This window comes from Mesoplodon mirus, assembly GCF_964341445.2.
Source record: "Mesoplodon mirus genome assembly, chromosome: 2".
NCBI lineage: Eukaryota > Metazoa > Chordata > Mammalia > Artiodactyla > Ziphiidae > Mesoplodon > Mesoplodon mirus.
Genome location: NC_138977.1, coordinates 191324576 through 191347492, shown reverse-complemented (window position 1 = coordinate 191347492; position 22917 = coordinate 191324576). Strand labels below are relative to the sequence as shown.

General features: G+C 39.7%; 1 protein-coding gene across 6 annotated transcripts in view; it reads left to right on the top strand.

Moving 5' to 3' along the window:
* SGMS1 (sphingomyelin synthase 1) overlaps positions 1-22917 on the top strand; it is a 292750-nt gene that overhangs the window by 213816 nt on the left and 56017 nt on the right. Inside the window, exon 1 of one of the 6 annotated variants that reach the window (XM_082635594.1) lies at positions 7583-7601. The exons of the other annotated variants lie outside the window; for them this stretch is intronic. The gene's annotated coding sequence lies outside the window, so the exon portion shown is untranslated. Of the gene's footprint in view, positions 1-7582; positions 7602-22917 lie in introns of those variants that run through there. 6 annotated transcript variants of the gene reach the window in all.

Sequence of the window (22917 nt, the reverse complement as noted above, 5' to 3'; positions counted from 1 at the left end):
TAAGTGCATGGTTCAGAGATTTTAAAAATTTACCAAATTAAGCAACCAGCACCATAAACCAGTTATAGAACATTTTTATCAGTCCAGTGAGATCCCTCTTGCCCTTTTACAGTTAATCCCTATTCTCATCCCCAGCCCCAGGCAACCACTAATCTACTTTCTGTCTCTACAGATCGACCTTTTCTGGACATTTCATATACCCTATCACTTATAAGAATTTAATATTTTTAATTTGTATTTGTAATTTTAATTTGTATTTCTTTTGTATTTGTATTTCTTTTCTTTTGTATTTGTATTTCTTTTCTTATTCTTTTTATTTTGGCTCACATAAAACTCCTGGCTAGAATTGTTCATTATATTAGGGCTTAGTTCTGTCTTGAATAATACAAAGACTTACCATCGTCATTTTTTATTTTTTTAATATTTATTTATTTATTTGGCTTCGTCGGGTCTTAGTTGCAGCACACGGGCTCTTCGTTGTGTTCCATGGGCTTCTCTCTAGTTGTGGTGTGCAGACTCCAGAGCACGCAGGCTCAGTAGTTAAAGCACGTGGGCTTAGTTGCCTCACGGCATGTGGGATCTCAGTTCCCCGACCGGGGATCAAACCTGCGTCCCCTGCATTGGAAGGCGGATTCTTAGCCACTGGACCACCAGGGAAGTCCCCATCATTATTATTATTATTATAAATTTTTGTCTTCTGTTCCACAGAGACAAACTGCAGTTGTTAGGGTTCCTCAGTAATGCTTGCCATATCAAAAGATAACTGTTGGGTGGTTTTCAGCTTGTTTAATTTCTTCATGTGGTGGCTTGATAGTAATGGGGATTCTTGACTTAGTTTGATTGAGAATATGTGCAGGTTTCACAGAAGACATGTTACCAAGACACGGCAAGAACTTACCAGAACCTCACCTTTGAGAAGTGATACCAAAAAGTTCTCAGTCGTGATATCCCAAACCAGTTTTGGGTGCTAATTGTTACGTTCAGATTGCTTAGAAAAGTCATGCAACCCGTTTGGACTAAAAACTCTGTAGTGTTAAAATAATTTAAAAAATTTAAAAGTTAAAGTTGCTATTGTATTGATTTTATAAACTATTTTGAATTAAAAGCTGATAGTTTTAAAATTTAGGATATTTCAATATTTAATATTTCAATATCTCATAGTTCCTGTAAATATTTTAGATGCCTGCTCGCTGCATTTGTAGAGCTGTGAAGAATCTGATTATTTTTATATCATCTGTTTCGGGTTTTCCATTTGAAGTGCATACATATTTATTTTTAATTCTTATTTCAAGTAATTATTATTGCCCAAAGACCTTTATTTATTTGTTTATTTATTTTTAATTTTTTTTTTTTGCGTTACGCGGGCCTCTCACTGCTGTGGCCTCTCCCGTTGCGGAGCACAGGCTCCAGACGCACAGGCCCAGCGGCCATGGCTCACGGGCCCAGCCACTCAGCGGCATGTGGGATCTTCCCGGACCAGGGCACGAACTCGTGTCCCCTGCATCAGCAGGCGGACTCTCAACCACTGCACCACCAGGGAAGCCCCAGACCTTTATTTTTTAAGAAGCTCAGAGAGAGTAGAGAAATAACCAGCAAGTCTGCCTCTTTTATTAATGAGAAAAAAAATGCAGTATGATATTAACTGTATTCTAAAATATTTGTTAGCACACCAGAGCACAAAGTCCAGGTGTGGGGTTGTTTCTGTGTGTAGTCTTTTGAAATGTATCTAGTACATAGTAGAGGTACTCCCAAGTTATACACTGAAGAGAAGTGAAATGATTCAGCATCACAGTTCTCAGATGCCACTTCTTGAGGTGGATTTCATCACCATCATCCATCCCTCCATAGGCCCAAAACTCATTTGTTTTTAGTGGCTTCTTTATGAGTCAGTGATTAACATATGAGGAAGAGAAAAGCTTTTTCTTTAAAGGAAATAACTGATTTATCTTGAATACGTTTGTGACCTGAATGGTTGCTTAGGTAACAGCTGTTGCATTTTATGATCTTTGGCAAATGGGAAAGGCAGCTTTCTCAACTTGTGTTTGTCTTCCAAAGAGAAAATCAAAGCAACGTAGAGTAGTCGATGCTTACCCAGAAAAGATAACTCATGTGCACAGAGGCAAAGAGTTGTAGATATCTAAATAAACCCAGATACTTTGTTCTTCAGAACTTTTAGAAATTGATTTTCTCTTTCACGGAAGGGGGAGTAAGCTGTGATCAGAAGTGTGTGTCGTTGGAATGTTGTTAAACATAAGCTAGCTGTATCCCCTTTTCTCTCCTTTCTCCTTTGGTTTGGTGTCATGGCTGTCTCCTTTCATTTACGAACTAGACCAGGGCACTCCCATACTTAATCTTTCCTGTACTCTTCAGTGCCTTCATCTTTACTGTGTGTGTGTATGATTCAAGATACAAGATCCTTCTCTTGAACTGGGTAGTGACAGTAGAAACAGACACTGCCCATGACCACGTATCCTACCTGGTACCCACAGAACACCCCACCCTGAGTGAGCTCTCATCTAGGTGTTTGCTGTTTGCAAAGAGTGTACAGTTTGGATCTCTAAATCTAGCAACTACCTCAGAGATCTTAGATGATCAGAGTCAAGGCAAGAGAATGGGTTGGGAGTATTGATGTAAAGAGGATAAACTGACTATTTTCTGGGGGGTTTTGTTTGTTTGTTTGTTACTGCCTTTGACCTTACAGTACATTAATTTTGAGTAAATTTAATAAATCAACCGATGTTCACATTTTGAGTGCCCCATATTTTCACAAAAGTGTATATTTATTTATAAGTGTGTATCTTGTAAATACTGTTACCTTGCCATATACAGCTTTCTTCATAACAGAGCCCCTGAGCTGCTGCTTAGGGAATCACTGAGGTGTGGGAACCCAGATACTTTTAAGAGAATCTTTGGGTTCTTAAATTGGGGGAGGCACGATATGAAAAATAATACCATTTGGAAGATGTGATACATGGTGGGGTCGGATGTGAGGAAGTAGACTGCTAAAACCAGCCATGATTGATTGAGCACCTACTGTATGCCTGGACTGGGCTAGGTGCTTTGAAACTCTTTATTTCATGTAATCCTGTGAAGTAGGTGGTGTTATCCTTATTTTTATATACAGGGAAACTGGCTTGGAAAGGTTGTTAATTTTCCCAAAGTCACAGATGGAGTTTAAACCTAGTTCTTACTACTTTTTAACTCATTTGCTTTCAGACTGACCTGTTCCTTGCTATCTCTGGTTACAAAATATCTCCCCCTCTACAGTCCTGTGTTTTTTGTTTTTTTTAACTTTCTTTTTGTATACTCTTAAACTGCTACCACTTATGGATAGATCTTCTGAAAGGCAAACATCCTAGGGAAGAGAAACACCTTTGTAGTGTAAGTTGACCTTTGCCTTACTTTGCTCAGCTCCTAGCTGAGCATACTAGGACTTGAGATAAAGGCGGTTGTAAATGCAAAGGAGAGAGGAGAAGAGGCAGTGTTTAACCTGGGCCACCAGGCAGGCAGCCCTGGGAGCCTCCTTTGCAGAGCCTAGGGAAGTGCAGACTCCAGAGAACATGACCACTGAAAGGGGGGGTGAGATTTCATCAAGGCAAACTGTCTCCCTTTCATTTTTGTTCAAGTTCTTTATCAAGGAAAGAAGAAAATAGAGGGGGAGAGTCCAGACCTTGGTTTTAGTTCCTTCGAGAAAGCTTTGTCAAGTACAATTAAGACCTCTAGTTGGACGATTAATCATTTGAGAGTGGAAATAATGAAAAATGAGACGTGCCCACCATAAACATTTTATTAAACTTAGAAATATCAACTCTCAGAATCGGTTAGTCTTTCATTTAGTGTCAAGAGTGTTTCTCTGGATATGGGTTCTGTTTTGAGTCCCGTAATTGTCTTTCCCTCACAACTCATAGTCACGATGCACCATCGGTGATGTCCAGTCTTTATTTCTTTAAATCCAGAACATCAAAACTTTCCAAGCAGCTCAATATTGAATCCGTCTAGATATTGAGAAGTCATGTTTTCCCCTTAGAATATTAACATTATCTCGAATACACCTAATTTTTCAGCATTTTTAGCTATTTTCATTTGTCAAGTGTTTCTAAAGCACTCAGTTTAGTTTTATAGAAACCACAGGTCACTTTTTTTCAGATTCGAATTTCATTTATTACTTAATATTTTGTTAAATTATGCAATAAGAGAACCAAGTACAAGCTGCACAAACAAGTTGAGAGCAAATGTAACTTAAGTCTTGATAAGCATTGCACATCGACCAGTGGGAACAGAGTTGTCAGGCTTGTCTTAGCTAATTCCAGTCAGTGACAGTGACTGGTTACTTAGCCATCCACATGCTTTAGTGTGTTGTGAGGGAGGGGTTAATCTAGTCCCAGATTGGTGAAGGTATCCAGGGGACCCCACCAACCCATTACTATGCTTTTTACTATGAATTGCATCTCGAGTTGTAAAAATTCAATACACTAATCATAACAGTAACCCATGAAGGCATTTTTTGGTATCTAATCACAAAAAAGTAGCCATGTGGCTAGAGAGAGCAGGGCATGGCATTTGCCATCACCTCAAGTTTGCTGTCTCTTGATATCCCTGGATTCAAGGGATATGCTCATGAGTTAGATGTGAGCCGAAAGTCCCAGCTCACTCAAGTGCTTCTGCCAGGCTCTTCCTGTTACGTAAAAGCTAAAAGGAGTCCATGCAGATTACAGTATTATTCTATATATGATAATTAGTTCTCAAAGTATAACTAGTTCATGTAGTGATTTGTTAATTTGGTTCATTACTTGATTCACTTTTAAGAAGCAGTCATTAACTTCATTATTTTTACTTTTTAGTTAGGCAGAAAAAATTCATACCAATCCTTACTTGTTAAACCATTTGGTGTTGAATGAAAAGCAAAAACCTAGAAAAAAAGCAACTTTGGCTCTAACAACCTGAACGTTGGGGTCAAACTTGTCTTGCTTTCCTGCCCCCCAAATTAAATTAGCTATGACTTAAAGCAGAACGTGCAGATAGCTATAAAAAACTTGGGTTTTTTTTTTTTTTTTTTTTGCTGTTTCATGTTTATTTCGCATTACCTCAGATTTATTTTGATTTCCATTTCATAGTGCCTGATACCAGAATTGGTACAGACCTCTTGAAAGACCACGCCCTCTGAGAAAATTCACACTATTGAAAGTTATGGGTAACTGAATGGCAAGAGGAGTTTCTTAGTGGATGTGGTTCTTGATCAAGTCTGGACAGATTCTGCCCTGTCATGTGTCATAAACTATGGTACAGAACGCATCCGAAGTGCCAGGGGAAAACCAGCATTGTGCCATCACCCGTATTACCGTCCCTGACTCTCGTCTCTCTCTCTTTTTTTTTTTTTTTTTTGCGGTACGCGGGCCTCTCACTGTCGTGGCCTCTCCCATTGCGGAGCACAGGCTCCGGATGCGCAGGCTCAGCGGCCATGGCTCACGGGCCTAGCCGCTCCGTGGCATGTGGGATCTTCCCGGACCGGGGCACAAACCCGTGTCCCCTGCATCGGCAGGCGGACTCAACCACTGTGCCACCAGGGAAGCCCATCGTCTCTCTTGAAGAAGGAATTCACGAGGCTGGTGATGGGCGTTTTGATTTGGGATCCACATAACAAACACTTAGACTCATTAGATATCAGCACTGAATCTTTAGGTTTAGTCCAGTTTTAGATTTGGCTAAGGGATTCCTGGTGGGCACAGCAAAATGAGAACCATCATAAGATTCATATTATCCATAAGATAGGAACTGACCAGTTTTTAAGAAAAGCAAGCTTCTTTTAAAAATTCAGAGAGGAACTTTCCTGGAGATCCAGTGGTTGAGACTCCACGCTTCCACTGCAGGGGGCACAGTGTTCCATCCCTGCACATGCTGCTCAGTGCAGCCAAAAAAAAAAAGTTTCAGAGAGGAAGGATGTGAGAATGGAATGTAAATAATTTTCCCCTTTAACCCAGAGGATACGCGGCAGTTTTCCCCCTGCTTTTGTGTGTCCATGTAGAGAGAGGGTATATGACTCAGGGGGCAAAGGTCAAGAGTCTGGACATTTGGGTAGTGAGTACCTTGCTCTGGGAAGATGACTGAGCACAGTGTTCCAAGGACATGTAAGATCAAAAGAATCTCCGTGTTTTGGGGGACCTTTATCAGCTCACCTGCAAGATCCTTTTAAGCTGTACTGTTCAGCCAGTGCTTTTGTTATCTGTATCGTGGCTGTCCATACTAATAAAAAACATTTTGTCCAGAGAATCTTTTTTCTTGTTGAGGGACAGCTATCAGAAAAGGTCCACAGTCTCTGTAACTATCCCTAGTAATTAGTCTCAGAACTCAGTGCCTTTATCAAAGGGAATTTCTAGAACAGTGTATTATTGCTTAACTCACCTCCTTATCTGCCATTCATGGAGTTTCTCAGATATTTCCTGACTTTCTTGTCTGCCTCTGGGTCAAAAAAGGAAATGTAGAGCAAGTGAGGAAATAGTTAAAAAAAAAAAAAAAAGGAAGAACAGAAAAAGAAATACAGAATAAAGCTTTAGTATGTATCTTCCCAATAAATGGGATGCAGTGTTTAGATTTTTATCATCCATCTAATGTAAGGTGTTCTTGCGTGTCACAGTTTGATCTTTCTGCCTCTTTTTTTTTTTTTTTTTCTCTCCTATTGTTGACTTGACCTGGTTTCTTTATGTAGAGAATCTGGAAATGTTTTCGTTCTTTGAGGAAAGAGCTATGCGTAAAAGCCCCACTGCCTGTGGGGACTGTAAGGTGGGTAATATTTGGGTGTACTTTCAGGGTCAGGTCTTACCTTGCTCAGGGAATGTTGTATGTGTGGGTAGGTTATTAAAGACATGGTGTGGTTTCACAGTGTATGTGTATATCAACTCATGGTATTGTACAGCTTTAAAAAATAAAAAAAAATTAAGCAGTGGTAGCTCCAGTAGCTGTTGGTGAATGCCTGAGGCTTGGTGGAAAGGACTTCTGTTTACTGTGAGTACTGGCTTTCTGATTAGCAGTTGTGTGTTTCATCCCACCACCCAACATAGATTTTTTGATGTATTTATTTTATTTTTATTTCTTTTTTCTGGGTGCCTTATGTTTTTTTGTGTGTGTTCGTGTGTAATTTTGAAAACAAAAATTGGGTTCATACTAAATTATGGCTTAGAAAACATTTTATAATGACAGTTTTTGAAAATGTGAAGTGACTAGTAGCACAGTCTATATCCTTATCACCCAGCATTAACAACTATCGGCTTTCTCTGATTCTTGTTGTACCTTTCCCTCTGCCCTACTTTGTTCAGGGTCAGGGGAGGGAGAGAGGAGGCCAAAGCAAATCTCAGACATCATACCATTTCCTTCCCAATACTTTGTTCTCATGTTTGTTATTCAATTATTTACTTTTTGTCTGTTGACTTTTCTTTCTCTTGTTACTGAAATAACTCTTGGACTGTGCCCGGATGGAGTTATAAAGGTGCACTCTTCTGGAAGCATTGACCTTTGCATGGTGCTTGATGGGCTGGTCTTCAGGGATCCTGAGCAGGACAGCCCTGCTGGTGTGAAGTTCATGGTCCGGTTACTAATAGAACCCAGAGGTATGACTGCTGCCTCCTTAGCCTGTAGAGTCAGGTGTAAGGCTAGGCCTTCATTGAGTGATGTTATGTTTAGAAGAAGTAGACCCAAATCTAAGTCATAATGACTTGTATTATTTATTAAACTCATACAGAAACCATCGCTTTGGATAAAACTGTCTAAAGGTTTGTGTCTAGATCCTGTTTTGTTTCTGTAGTTACCTAGGCAGGAAACTGTGGATATTACAATTTAATCATTTATAAATTTGCCATCCTTTGGGTAATATAATAATCTGTGCAGCATTTCATGGTTTTGAAAGGTTTGTCATATTCAAGTCCAACGATAGCACTGTGAGGGAGGAAAGATATTAAATTTCTGCCCAATTAACTCAAAAGAGAAGCTGAAAGATGGGAGGGGGTAGTCAGTGACTTGACTTTAGGTCTTACGTCTCCTAGTCTAGAAGTCTTTCTGCTTTGGATGGTTTTTGAGTTGCATTAGAATGTGTTGTGAAATTGGAACTTGCCTTTTCCTTTATACTTGAACATTTTTGTATCAAATGTTTGGGAAATTCATGCCACCTCGGATAAGGTCTTGGAGATGCTTGGGGAAGTCTGTCCTCTTATTGGGTCTTATTCCAAGGCGGGGCCAGAGCAGCAAGCACAGAGCTTTTGGAGCTGATTCCTAACACCACTGTCTCTCCCCCATGACATTGGTTTTCACCTCTCTCCAGTACTATCCCAGACCCAGACCCAGACCATGACCATCACCATCTCTGCCTTCATTCACTGGTTACTTTTGTGGCAGAGTAGAATTAATTTGATCCTAAAATCTCTGAAATTTCTCCTGGGGACTAGAGATATTTGATCCAGTAGAGAAATTGTTTGGACATTCCTTCACCCCTGTAGGAATTTGTACAGGCATCAAATTTCCCAGTTCCTCTTAAAACATCTAGACATGGACATTCTGTTGGCTTAAATTCCCTGAGGGAATAGAGTGATTCTTCAGAGCTGATGCTTCAAGAAATTTTTATAGTAGCAATCTAAAAATGTGTATACTTGTTTTTCCCAGAGATATACTTTCTTTTCTTTCACCAGTTAAAATTGGTTTCCTGCTGAGGTGTCTTGTCTGCTGCAGGTGTCTTTTGTAAAACATGATTTATGCATTTGATTTATAGACATTACACATATATAAAGTATCAGGTGTTCTGAGTAAGAATTGAACGTAATTTCAGTGCAGATATTTTAACCAATGTTTATTATTCAAGGAATTCTTTGTGTAAAATAGGATAATCTAATTTTAATATGAAGTTGCTTTGAAAAAATTAAGGGAAAGCCAAGCCAGCTAAAATCAGGAGGATGTGTATTATGGAAGATGTTAAACAACAGGCAGTACTGTTTTCAAACTTTTTTTGTTTGTTTGTTTTTTTAACATCTTTATTGGAGTATAATTGCTTTACAATGTTGTGTTAGTTTCTGCTATATAACAAAGTGAATCAGCTATATGTATACATATATCCCCATACCCTCTCCCTCCCACTCTCCCTGTCCCATCCCTCTAGGCGGTCACAGAGCACTGAGCTGATCTCCCGGTTTGATGCAGCTGCTTCCCACTAGCTATCTGTTTTACATTTGGTAGTGTATATATGTCAATGCTACTCTCTCACTTCGTGCCAGCTTACCCTTCCCCCTCCCTGTGACCTTAAGTCCATTCTCTACATCTGTGTCTTTATTCCTGTCCTGCCCCTAGGTTCAGCAGACCTTTTTTTTTTTTTTTTTTAGATTCCCAAATATATGTGTTAGCATATGGTATTTGTTTTTCTCTTTCTGACTTACTTCACTCTGTATGACAGACTCTAGGTCCATCCACCTCACTACAAATATCAAACATTGTTAATCAAAATAGTTGGTTAACCACATGTTGTCATACCAAGGTTCTGGCCTTATCAAATAAATAAAAGACACAGGGCTTCCCTGGTGGCGCAGTGGTTGAGAGTCCGCCTGCCGATGCAGGGGACACGGGTATGTGCCCCGGTTCGGGAGGATCCCACGTGCCGCGGAGCAGCTGGGCCCGTGAGCCGTGGCCGCTGAGCCTGTGCGTCCAGAGCCTGTGCTCCACAACGGGAGAGGCCACAGCAGTGAGAGGCCCGTGTACCGCAAAAAAAAAAAAAAAAAAGACATATCTGCAATGAGTGCATTAACCAATATGCAAATGGTGCAGCCAAAATAATTACTGAAGTGCTTAGAAACAGTTTTGTTTATAAAAACAAAAAGCTTCATACAAAGTCTAATGAGATACAGGGCTTGTTAGAGGTTTTATGTTTTGTGGGCATGGTTGGACTAAGCAATTCTTCAGATGGGCGTGGGCCTCCAGACCCAGACAGCTATGGGCCTCCAGACCCAGACAGCTATGGGAGGGCTTTTGTTTGGGGGAGCCTGTAGTAGCTGTGTGTATGTTGGGTGGAGGTGAGGAGAAAGACACACAGAAAGACTTCAGTCAAATCTTAGGCTCTCACTGAGAAACTGCTCTCACAGCCTGGTCTCAGCTTTGCTAGTCTTTGCCGTGTGATCTTGGGTAAAGCACTTGCTTTGATGACCCCAGTTTGTTTAGAATTTGAAGATTCAGCTAGAATCTAGTTTTACAACCGGGGTGCTTGAATTCCCCCACATGTGAGGTAGTAGGTCAAGAGGTGTGAAGTAACATGATAAACACATATTTCTTAAAGATTTGGGCAAAGAAAGTGGTTTTTGTATGACTATAACCATTATTATAGAGAATACAAAAATATAAAATTTACATGTAATTTTAAGGTCAACTAAACATAAAAAATTGTCCTTCTTAAAAAGTCTATGCATCCAGACTCTTGAGTGGCTATGTTTATCCTCTCTCTGCCCACAGGAGTCTTGGGAGAAAATGTTCAGAATGGTGGTTGATATCTTTGCCAGTTGCTAGATGCAATCTAAAATCTTCTTTCACTCTTAATTTATATTTACTGTTCCTCTTATAAGAGCCAATCATGGTCACTTTCCTTGTCAGTAATCAAGTGTTTTTGTTCTTTTGTCCTTATATGCTGGTAGAACAGGGTGTGTCCTGTGAGCAGAGTAATTCCTATTATATTGGAAGAGATAGTCTCATTTGTTTCATTCATTCTGCAATATCCATGGAGTGCCAACTCTATGCAAGGCACTGTTTTGGGCTTTTAATAAATCCATTTTCTCTGTTTCAGTATTTAACTCTGCTAATTTTTTTTTTTTTTTTTTTTTTTTTTTTTTGTGGTACACGGGCCTCTCACTGTTGTGGCCTCTCCTGTTGTGCAGCACAGGCTCCGGACGCACAGGCTCAGCGGCCATGGCTCACGGGCCTAGCCGCTCCACGGCATGTGGGATCTTCCCGGACCGGGGCCCGAACCCGTGTCCCCTGCATCGGTAGGCAGACTCTCAACCACTGCACCACCAGGGAAGCCCTCTGTTAATATTTTGAGTAGATAATATATGCACATGGTTCCATGTTCAAATGGTAAGAAAGGATGTACAGTGACAAGTATACTTCTCATCCTTGCCACCCAGGTCTACTCCCTGGAGTCAGTTCATATTGACTGTTTTGAAGCTTTCAAGTCATATTTTGTGTGTATATTAGCAAATATGTATATATCTCCTTCCTTCCCTCTCTTTTAGACCCATGGTATTTTACAATACGTGTGAATCTGCTCCCTTGCTTTTTTCATTTAACAGTTATATTTGCATTTTTTTAAAGTCCTGAAGCATGTACATCAGACTGTTAGCACTAGTTATCTCTAAAGGATGGAGCTGAGGAAGCTTGCTTGCCCTCCCTCCCTCCCTCCCTCTCTTCCTTCCTTCCAGTCTAACCTGAATGTACTTCTCTATCGTTTGAATTATAAGGAGAATATATTGTTTTTGTAGTAAGGGGGAAAGTCCTTTTTGAAGAAAGAAAGAAATACCTTTGCCTAAGTGTTGAGGAAAGTGAAACTGTATGGAACTTTCTTCTCTAGGAAATTTATCCCCTGATGTGACCCACTGCTTTGTAGATGAGATTTGTGTTCAGGAATTGTCTGCGTGGTACATGCAGATGGCGCCCTGGAGCACGAGGGGCACTCCAGGAAGGAGGACCGTGTCCGCAGCTCAGGCTCCGCATGAGCCCTGATGTCGTCTCTCAGCTATTGGAGCCAGGCCGGGCAGTGGACATGTTAGCCTGGGCAGAGGGCGGAGGAGGTGGGAGAGCCTTGTGTTCGTTAGGGGCCTCCCCAGTGGTGGAGTGTTTGACCCAGAAGTATGCTCCTGAGACCGCTCGGAAAGAAGAGAGACGAATTTGTCGGTAACAGGGCTTGTGGTAACAGTGCACCTCCTTTTAAGGAACGGAAAACATGTTCCAGAGTCTTCTCTCGGCTTTACCCCATGGTTTGAAGGGAAGGGACGGCTTCCCACTAGGAGGCGTACTGCTCAGTAGTGGAGCACACAGACATTGGAGCCCAGTGTCGGAGCCCTGCTCCAGTGTGCGACCTTGAGTGTCTCACCTCACTTCTGGGGCCTAGGTCCTCACCTGTCAATAGGGATTCTTCACCCTTTTCGTAGGATTGCTTTGATTTCAATGAGCTTATAGTGTAAAAAGCTTAGGTCCTGCTAAGCTCTCAGTAATGTGAGCTAGGAGGCAGAGCAGGAGGGTGAGAATGCGAGTAAGTAATGGACCTTCCCTCTCACACGTGGGCCAGAAGTGTGCTGAGCAAAGACCCTGGACTCTTGATCCCTCTTAGTTCTCTGCTTAAACCGCCCTCTGAAAATTCAGTGCTCTTCAAAGTCACTTATAGATCACTTGAGCCAGTGGTCCTCATCCTGGCCTGGGAGCCAGAGCATCAATCTCCATCTGGCAGATTGGTTTTTTCAGAGAACTACACATGCATGTTATTTTACCTTTGTGGGATACAGGTTCCCACTTTGGCATAGAGAGAACTTGGTAGGTGGCTGTTAACTTCCTGGTCTCTAAGGTACGGATGCTGTAGAGCGTGGCTGGTAATAATTGTATCCTATAGAAGACTGTTGTGTCACGTTATTGATTTTCTAGTTATCAATACTTCAACACTTAATGATGCTCTAATGCCTTTGTAATCAACATCTAAGCTCTATGGAGTAACACAGTACATATTTATTACTCTCTCATGTCTATGAATAATAATGTGGTTTTCCGGGCTTCCCTGGTGGCGCAGTGGTTGAGAGTCCGCCTGCCGATGCAGGGGACACGGGTTCGTGCCCCGATCCGGGAAGATCCCACATGCCGCGGAGCAGCTGGGCCTGTGGGCCATGGCCGCTGAGCCTGCGCATCCGGAGCCTGTTCTCCGCAACGGGAGAGGCCGCAACAGTGAGAGGCCTGCGTACCGCGATGAGGAGTGGCCCCCGCTCACCACAACTAGAGAAAACCCTCGCACAGAAACGAAGACCCAACACAGCCAAAAAGAAATAAATGAATAAATAAATAATTTTTAAAAAATGTTAGGTAACTCACCTAAGATCATACAAATGGTAGTTATTATTAGTGAAGGAAGGAGGAAGAATTTAACCCGGTCTTAGAGATTCCAAAGCTCATTTTAACCACTATGCCATATGGCTGCCTCATGTTTAAGTATGTGTGTTCAAAACATTAGCCCTGAGCCAAACTCCGTCCCCATTAGACACTCCTTATGCTGGAAGAAGAAAAAAAAAAGAAGAGTAACAACTTTGTGCCTGTTGAAAAAAAGCAATGTGTATATTTCATTACTATTATAAAATTATATGATATATTGATATATGTTTTGTGTATATATAGAGCAATATTAATAGAGAATTTTATATTTAAGGCAACTTAAAAATCACATGGAGCAGCCAAATCAAAGTTATATACATTTTTTATTTATTTTTTTTTTGCGGTATGCGGGCCTCTCACTGTTTTGGCCTCTCCCGTTGCGGAGCACAGGCTCCGGGCGCGCAGGCTCAGCGGCCATGGCTCACGGGCTCAGCCGCGCCGTGGCATGTGGCATCTTCCCGTACCGGGGCACGAACCTGTGTCCCCTGCTTCGGCAGGCGGACTCTCAACCACTGTGCCACCAGGGAATACCAAAGTTATATAAATTTTTACCAACAAAAATGAAAACTGTTCATTATAAAGCTGTTCTGATTTTTTTCAAATAATTTCTACATCCTGCATCTCCAAATTATAAATACCATGTTTCTGTCTCTTCTTGCTGCCCAGCTCTCTCAAACTTTTCTCTATAAATATCATTGGCACAAGTGAAGCTTATACTGTTTAATGCAAAAGATACAAGAAGAAAACCATCTTTTTGTCTTACTGGAAAGTGATATTTTGGAAAAATGAGTAGATTGTTTTAAAAGTTCAGGCCAAAGAGGAGAATGCAAAAAATAATAATAATAATCTATAAATTTTTAAAATCTTGATAAAATATAATTACAATGGAAGTCTTTTTAACTTTAAAAGAAAAACAGAAGTGGATCATTTGGCTCTATTCATGTCTAAATAACTTAGTGATAAATTCTGGAAAATTCTTTTATGTAATATAATTGTAGCCCTATTTCAGTGCTAAAGATCTAACTTGAGATCACTTACTTTCTGAGCCTCCATGTCCTCACCTGCAAAATTGGTACAATAAACTTACCCCAAATTTTTGCTTTGAGAATTGGATAATTTTATAGTTTATAAAGTACCTTCACATAAGAGATTTAAGCATTCATTTTTTTTAAGTTTTTTTTTCCTTCTTAATAAGAATCTATAGTACTGTTGATTGTAACTCCTGAAGTTAATAACCTGCTTCTGAAGACTTTGACCTTTGTTATTTTGATTTACATGTATTAAGTGTTTCACAGAAATGCAGAAAATAAGTTGCTCTTTGCCAAGAAGTTACACCAACCAGCATACTGTGGTGCTATTTTTAATAGTATGTAATTCCTGTGGCCATTTGATAAAATCAGAAGCTCATAAAATGAAGCCCAGGGTGACAGACCGAGGAAGTTCAGTTTCATGAGACCAGAGCTATTTCCAGGAGTTCTTTGAGAGGAACTCTAACTTGGATCTGTCTGCTAAATTTAGTCTGCCAGCTCCATAGTTGCTCCTCTGTTTCTGTTGATAACACAGGACAAAGGTTGTGTCTGGGGGTTTTCAGTAGGAGGTGGGTGGGGAGAGAGGGCAAGTGTGTGTGTGTAATTGAGGGAGGGCATCCACTTTTAAAACAGCTATTTATTTATGTTTGTTTGTTTATTATAGCCTTGCATTGATTAGAAAAATAATATGTTCATTATAATGAATTTTGAACTGTAAGAAGATAAGTAGAATTGTTAAGTCACCAGAGGAAACTGTCATCAGTTTGGTGTGTAGACCTAAAGTCTTATCTTCTGTGCATAAAATGTATTCTATCTGCGATACAGTTATCACAAAACCATGATCATGTCATATATATATACTGAACAGAAACTTGCTTAAAATTTGCAATATAGAATATCACATGCATTCTTCCACATCACTGAACATTTTCCAAGAAGATATAAATTATAATTTTGTGGAATTACTTATAAGGGTACTGATTCATTTAGTCTGTTTCTTATTGTTGAACACGTGGACTCCTTTCTTCCCCCTGAGATTGGTGCCAACTGAAACCCACAGGTCAAAAGTCAATTAACTGTAATCCCAATTCTTAATTCCCAAGTTTAGTACCGTGTAAAATCTACCTAATGTGAAAGGTATATATACGTGTATCCCTCTAACAATCTAATTTTATCTAATAGTTTTAACCTGGTAGTACCAGAGAATTAAAAAGAAGAGGAAGACGAAGACTTGTCTCGTACCCTTGTGCTTTACAGGTGGGGAGCAGGGTTGCCTGAAATGCCACTTTCTTCTTCATCACACTGTACAGCAAAAGCAAGTGATGGGTTAGGATTTCATTCCTTCCTGAACCGCCCCATGTCCCCTTCCACACTGCAGTTAGACCCCTGAAAGGTGGATGGGAAAAAGACAAGAGGCAAAGATAGAGGGATTCACCAGGGCCACGCAGACCTACTCCACCCCACCTGAGCCTGCGCCGGGGCCACTCATGACTCCATTCAGCTCAGCGGCTGAGCATGGTTGGCTTTTTGTTTTTAACATTTTTAAAAATTTGTGGTAAAATATATATAACATACATTTACCATTTTAACCATTTTAAGTGCACAATTTAGTGGTATTAAGTATATGCATTTCTTGTACAACCATCACCAGTGTCCATCTCCAGAACTTCTCACCCCAAACTAAAGCTCTTTAGTTGTTTTTTAAATGTTAAAATTCAGAACAAAAACAGGTTCCTAGGGGCAAAGCAATTTGATTTGAAGTAGATTGCAAATAGGGATGGAGGAAACTCACACGAGGACTTTTCCCCACTGTCCCTTCTCTCTCCACTTCCGATTACTTTCCTAAAGACAAAATCTGTGGTCATGGCAGCACCACGCTTCTGCATAGGTAGTGCTCCCAGAGTTCTTTGCTCTTGTTCGCACCTCAGTACACTTTCCCAGAATGGCTTTTTCAGAACACTCTTCTCAAACTGCTTTACATACCATGGGAATCAGACAACACTGTTAAAATTCTCAGTTATATATTTGCTTTAATGTTCATTAGTTTAAAAATAATTGCCAGTATATTAAATATATGTTTTCATGGATATTGTTGCCTAGGACAAGACAGTGTTTTGTGGTTTTTTTTTTATTTTATTTCATTTATATTTTTATACAGCGGGTTCTTCTTAGTTATCCATTTTATACATATTAGTGTATGTATGTCAATCCCAATCTCCCAATTCATCCCACCACCGCCACCACTCCCCCACCAGTTTCCCCCCTTGATGTCCATATATTTGTTCTCTACATCTGTGTCTCAATTTCTGCCCTGCGAACCAGTTCATCTGTACCATTTTTCTAGGTTCCACATATATGAGTTAATATACGATATTTGTTTTTCTCTTTCTGACTTACTTCACTCTGTATGACAGTCTCTAGATCCATCCATGTCTCTACAAATGACCCAATTTCGTTCCTTTTTATGGCTGAGTAATATTCCATTGTATATATGAACCACATCTTCTTTATCCATTCGTCTGTCAGTGGGCATTTAGGTTACTTCCATGTCCTGGCTATTATAAATAGTGCTGCAATGAACATTGGGGTGCATGTGTCTTTTTGAATTATAGTTTAATAAGGGCATATGCCCAGTAGTGGGATTGCTGGGTCATATGGTAGTTCTATTTGTAGTTTTTTAAGGAACCTCCATACTGTTCTCCATAGTGGCTGTAAAACTTACATTCCCACCAACAGTGCAAGAGGGTTCCCTTTTGTCCACACCCTCTCCAGCATTTGTTGTTTGTAGATTTTCTGATTATGCCCATTCTAACTAGTGTGAGGTGATACCTCATTGTAGTTTTGATTTGCATTTCTCTAATAATTAGTCATGTTGAGCATCTTTTCATGTGCTTCTTGGCCATCTGTATGTCTTCTTTGGAGAAATGTCTAGGTCTTCTGCCCATTTCTGGATTGGGTTGATTGTTTTTTTAATATTGAGCTGCATGAGCTGTTTATATATTTTGGAGAATAATCCTTTGTCCATTGATTCGTTTGCAAATATTATCTTCCATTCTGAGGATTGTCTTTTCGTCTTGTTTGTAGTTTCCTTTGCTGTGCCAAAGCTTTGAAGTTTCATTAGGTCCCATTTGTTTATTTTTGTTTTTATTTCCATTACTCTAGGAGGTGGATCAAAACAGATCTTGCTGTGATTTATGTCAAAGAGTGTTCTTCCTATGTTTTCCTCTGAGAGTTTTATGGTGTCCGGTGTTACATTTAGGTCTCTAATCCATTTGAGTTTATTTTTGTGTATGGTGTTAGGGAGTGTTCTAATTTCATTCTTATATATGTAGTTGTCCAGTTTTCCCAGCACCACTTATTGAAGAGGCTGTCTTTTCTCCATTGTATATCCTTGCCTCATTTGTTATAGATTAGTTGACCATGGGTGCGTGGGTTTATCTCTGGGCTTTCTATCCTGTTCCATTGATCTGTATTTCTGTTTTTGTGCCAGTACCATATTGTCTTGATTACTGTAGCTTTGTAGTGTAGTCTGAAGTCAGGGAGTCTGATTCCTCCAGCTTCTTTTTTTTCCCTCAAGACTGCTTTGGCTATTCTGGGTCTTTTGTGTCTCCATAAAAATTTTAAGATTTTTTGTTCTAGTTCCATAAAAACTACCATTGGTGATTTGATAGGGATTGCATTGAATCTGTAGATTGCTTTGGGTAATATAGTCATTTCACAGTATTGATTCTTCCAATCCAAGAACATGGTATATCTCTCCATCTGTTTGTATCATCTTTAATTTCTTTCATCATTGTCTTATAGTTTTCTGCGTACAGGTCTTTTGTCTCCCTAGGTAGGTTTATTCCTAGGTATTTTATTCTTTTTGTTGCAGTGGTAAATGGGAGTGTTTCCTTAATTTCTCTTTCAGATTTTTCATCATTAGTGTATAGGAATGCAAGAGATTTCTGTGCATTAATTTTGTATCCTGCGACTTTACCAAATTCAGTGGTTAGCTCTAGTACTTTTCTGGTGGCATCTTTAAGATTCTCTATGTGTAGTATCATGTCATCTGCAAACAGTGACAGTTTTACTTCTTCTTTTCCAATTTGTATTCCTTTTATTTCTTTTTCTTCTCTAATTGTCGTGGCTAGGACTTCCAAAACTATGTTGAATAATAGTGGTGAGAGTGGACATCCTTGTCTTGTTCCTGATCTTAGAGGAAATGCTTTCAGTTTTTCACCATTGAGAATGATGTTTGCTGTGAGTTTGTCATAAATGGCCTTTATTATGTTGAGGTAGGTTCCCTCTATGCCCACTTTCTGGAGAGTTTTTATCATAAATCAGTGTTGAATTTTGTCAAAAGCTCTTTCTGCATCTATTGAGATGATCATATGGTTTTTCTTCTTCAGTTTATTAATATGGTGTATCACATTGATTGATTTTCATATATTGAAGAATCCTTGCATCCCTGGGATAAATCACACTTGGTCATGGTGTACGATCCTTTTAATGAGTTGGATTCTGTTTGCTAGTATTTTGTTGAGGATTTTTGTATCTATATTCATCAGTGATATTGGTCTGTAATTTTCTTTTTTTTTTAGTGTCTTGTCTGGTTTTGGTATCAGGGTGATGGTGGCCTCATAGAATGAGTTTGGGAGTGCTCCTTCCACTGCAGTTTTTTGGAAGAGTTTGAGAAGGATGGGTGTTAGCTCTTCTCTAAATGTTTGATAGAATTCACCTGTGAAACCATCTGGTCCTGGACTTTTGTTTGTTGGAAGATTTTCAATCACAGTTTCAATTTCATTACCTGTGATTGGTCTGTTCATATTTTCTATTTCTTCCTGGTTCAGTCTTGGAAGGTTATACCTTTCTAAAAATTCGTCTATTTTTTCCAGGTTGTCCATTTTATTGGCATAGAGTTGCTTCTAGTAGTCTCTTAGAATGCTTTGTATTTCTGCGGTGTCTGTTGTAACTTCTCCATTTTCATTTCTAATTTTATTGATTTGAGTCCTCTCCCTCTTTTTCTTGATGAGTCTGGCTAATGGTTTATCAATTTTGTTTATCTTCTCAAAGCACCAGCTTTTAGTTCTATTGACCTTTGCTATTGTTTTCTTTGTTTCTATTTCATTTATTTCTGCTCTGATCTTTATCATTTCTTTCCTTCTACTAACTTTGGGTTTTGTTTGTTCTTCTTTATCTGGTTCCTTTAGGTGCAAGGTTAGATTGTTTATTTGAGATATTTGTTGTTTCTTGAGGTAGGATTATATTGCTATAAATGTCCCTCTTAGAACTGCTCTTGCTGCATCCCATAGGTTTTGGATCATCGTGTTTTCTTTGTCATTTGTCTCTAGGTATTTTTTGATTTCCTCTTTGATTTCTTCAGTGATCTCTTGGTTATTTAGTAACATATTGTTTAGCCTCCATTTTTTTCCCTCTACTTCATTTCTAATCTCATAGTGTTGTGGTCAGAAAAGATGCTTGATATGATTTCAATTTTCTTAAATTTGCTGCGGCTTCATTTGTGACCCAGGATGTGATCTATGCTAGAGAATGTTCCATGCGCACTTCAGAAGAAAGTGTAATCTGCTGTTTTTGGACGGAATGTCCTATAGATATCAATTAAATCTATCTGGTCTATTGTGTCATTTAAAGCTTATGTTTCCGTATTAGTTTTCTGTTTGGATGATCTGTCCATTGGTGTAAGTGAGGTGTTACAGTCCCCCACTCTTACTGTGTTACTGTTGATTTCCTCTTTTATAGCTGCTAACAGTTGCCTTATGTATTGAGGTGCTCCTATGTTGGGTGCATATATATTTATAATTGTTATATCTTCTTCTTGGATTGATCCCTGATCATTATGTAGTGTCCTTCCTTGTCTCTTAACATTCTTTATTTTAAAGTCTATTTTATCTGATATGAGTATTGCTACTCTAGCTTTCTTTTGATTTCCATTTTCATGGAATATCTTTTTCCATCCCCTTACTTTCAGTCTGTATGTGTCCCTAGGTCTGAAGTGGGTCTCTTGTAGACAGCATATATATGGATCTAGGACAAGACAGTTTAAAAAAAGAAGACAGAGTACAAGCCAATTTGAAGAACACTGTTAAGTAAATAATAGTCCAGTTAATATAGCTGGTAAATTGGGGCAGAAATAAGTAATGTTTGGGAAATGGGTTCTGAGTGGTCCTTGAGCAGGCCACACATCACTCCATTGAGGCCTCTGGCGGCAGGATGAAGCCAGGTAGGCAGTGACCTGTACATGTCTCTACGGATTCTGCTAATGGGCTGGTTAGGAGCTCAAGGGCCCGAAGAAACTGGGAAAGTCCCTGCCTCTTTCTAGTCTGGGTTCCCGGGAACATGCTCCAGACCTGTGTAGCCCCATTTCTATAATTGTGTTCTTCTGCGGGTCATGTTTTTACTGCTTGCAAGATCAGAAAGAGAGAGGATTAAAAAGTCTGCATTGTAGGGCTTCCCTGGTGGCGCAGTGGTTGAGAGTCCGCCTGCCGATGCAGGGGACAGAGGTTCGTGCCCCGGTCCAGGAAGATCCCACATGCCGCAGAGCGGCTAGGCCCATGAGCCATGGCTGCTAAGCCTGCGCGTCCGTATCCTATGCTCCGCAATGGGAGAGGCCACAACAGTGAGAGGCCCGCGTACCACACACACACAAAAAAAAGTCTGCATTGTAGAACCCTGTCTGTATTCAAATTGTGGATAAAGAGAAAGGTTTAGTTTGGTGACCATGTCGGAGCTTTCTGAGGAATGCCCAGGCTGGGTGAGTCTGATGTGAATTTTGGCACTTATGCAAGCATCAGGGTTAAGGATGAAGGATGGTCTCAGCTCTAGGACAGAACAGCAGTACCTGCCGGGGGCTTCGGAAGGGAGCAGGGAGCTGCTCTCCCGATTCTTCTTCCTTTCTGTTTTTCTTTACCTTTATGCTTACCAGAACTTCCACTGCCAGCAAGGTTGGGGCAGGTCCCAAGCAACATGGGTTTCCAAAGAGGGAGAGGAGTAGAAATCCCAAGAAGATACAGCTGCAAGAGAAGGTGAATTTCATGACCTCCTGGCTTGGGCAGCTGATCCCAGATGGACATTTATATTTTAAAAGACATGTGTAACTCTGGACTTGAGAATTCTTTGGTAATCATTTTTCCCTTCCCTCTTCTTCTCTTTCTCCTTTTCCTCTTGCACTCTCTCTAATCTTTTTAAGTGCAGACTGATATGTGGTTATTGAATATACAGCATGTATAAACAAGTGAAATTCCCTCACCCACTGCAGTTCTCCATACCTGTTCCCCCATAGCCTCTGTGTTGTATATAATTCCAGACTTTCTATGCTTATACATACACATACACATATACAGCAAAATATACACATTTTACTACACAGGCACCTTAATCAGCTAAGCCATGGAGCCTGCCTTGAAATACATACATTTTAAAATGAAAATAATATGTATTTCTGTATCACAGACACATCGCTCTCTACAGATACACCTCATTCTTTCCTACACCTCATTCTTTGAAATGACTGCATGGTATTCTGTTGTGAGGAGGTACCACATTTATTTATCCATACCACAATGAAGGATGTTTAGATGCATTTGGAAATTCTGCTGTGTGAACCGGGCTGCAGGGATCCTTTTTGAACGTATGTCTTGACTCAGTTGTTAATATTTCTGAAGCAAGATTCTTAGAAATGGAATTTCTGGAGCATAAAGTATGTTACAGACTTTGATAAGTAGTGTCACATTGCCTTACATAAAGGTTGTGGCAGTATTAACTAATTTTTTTAAATTGTTTTTGCCTTTACTGAATCTTAGCATATATTATTTGTACTTACCTCCGATTTCACACTTTGAGCACTTTTTGTTCCATATATCCTACCTTAGCATGTTCTCTTTGCTACGCTACCTGGATTATGAATTGTCATTGTCAGGGATACATAGTGCTTTAAGAGTAGGTGCTCAATACAATAATGAGCTTTAGAAACAAAAATAAATAATTCCACTCCTTCATTCATTCATGCATTCAACAAACATTTATTAAGAGCCTATTCTGTGCTAGATGTTATACTAGTCCATTGAAGGTTTTAGGTCTGACTATTTATTTTTACTCAAGTTTGGAGTATTTCTGAATAAAAGTTTCCAATTAGTTCACAGATACTTCTTTGAATATTATTGGTCTTATGCTGTAATGGATTGGATAGGGGCAGAGAGAGCATGCCAGCAAAGATTCTTTGCCAGAGTATGTGGTAGGATGGAATTGCAATTTATTAAGCTGAAGAAGGCATGCAAGAGGAGTAGGTTTGGAGAAGAGTTGGAATTTGGTTTTTGGTCATTTTAACCTGGTTAAGCAGGAACAGTGCTGCTGTATGTGTCCCAGTTTCACAGAATGCCTGTGACAATGCTTTATGCATAGTAGGTGCTTAATAAATGTTTGGTTTTATTTGGATTCAGGGATTTGGCTTTTATTAATATGTATAATTTTCAGTCCTTAGCTCTTCAGTGCTGGCTTTGTTTGTGCCAAAAAGAAAAGCTCATTAGGAATATAAATAGAAGATAAATTTGAGCTGTGTCTTCAGTGAAGTTGATGTGCCTATTGCCTTGCCAGAATGCTTTAGTAATAGGCTCTCTGAATGCTGATCATCAAGTTCCTTTAATGAACAGGATCTCTATAATATATACTTAGCTCTATACAAAAAGAACTTAATTTAGATATGCGGATCTTTTATTATGTATGTAGTTTAATTCGTCTAGCGTAG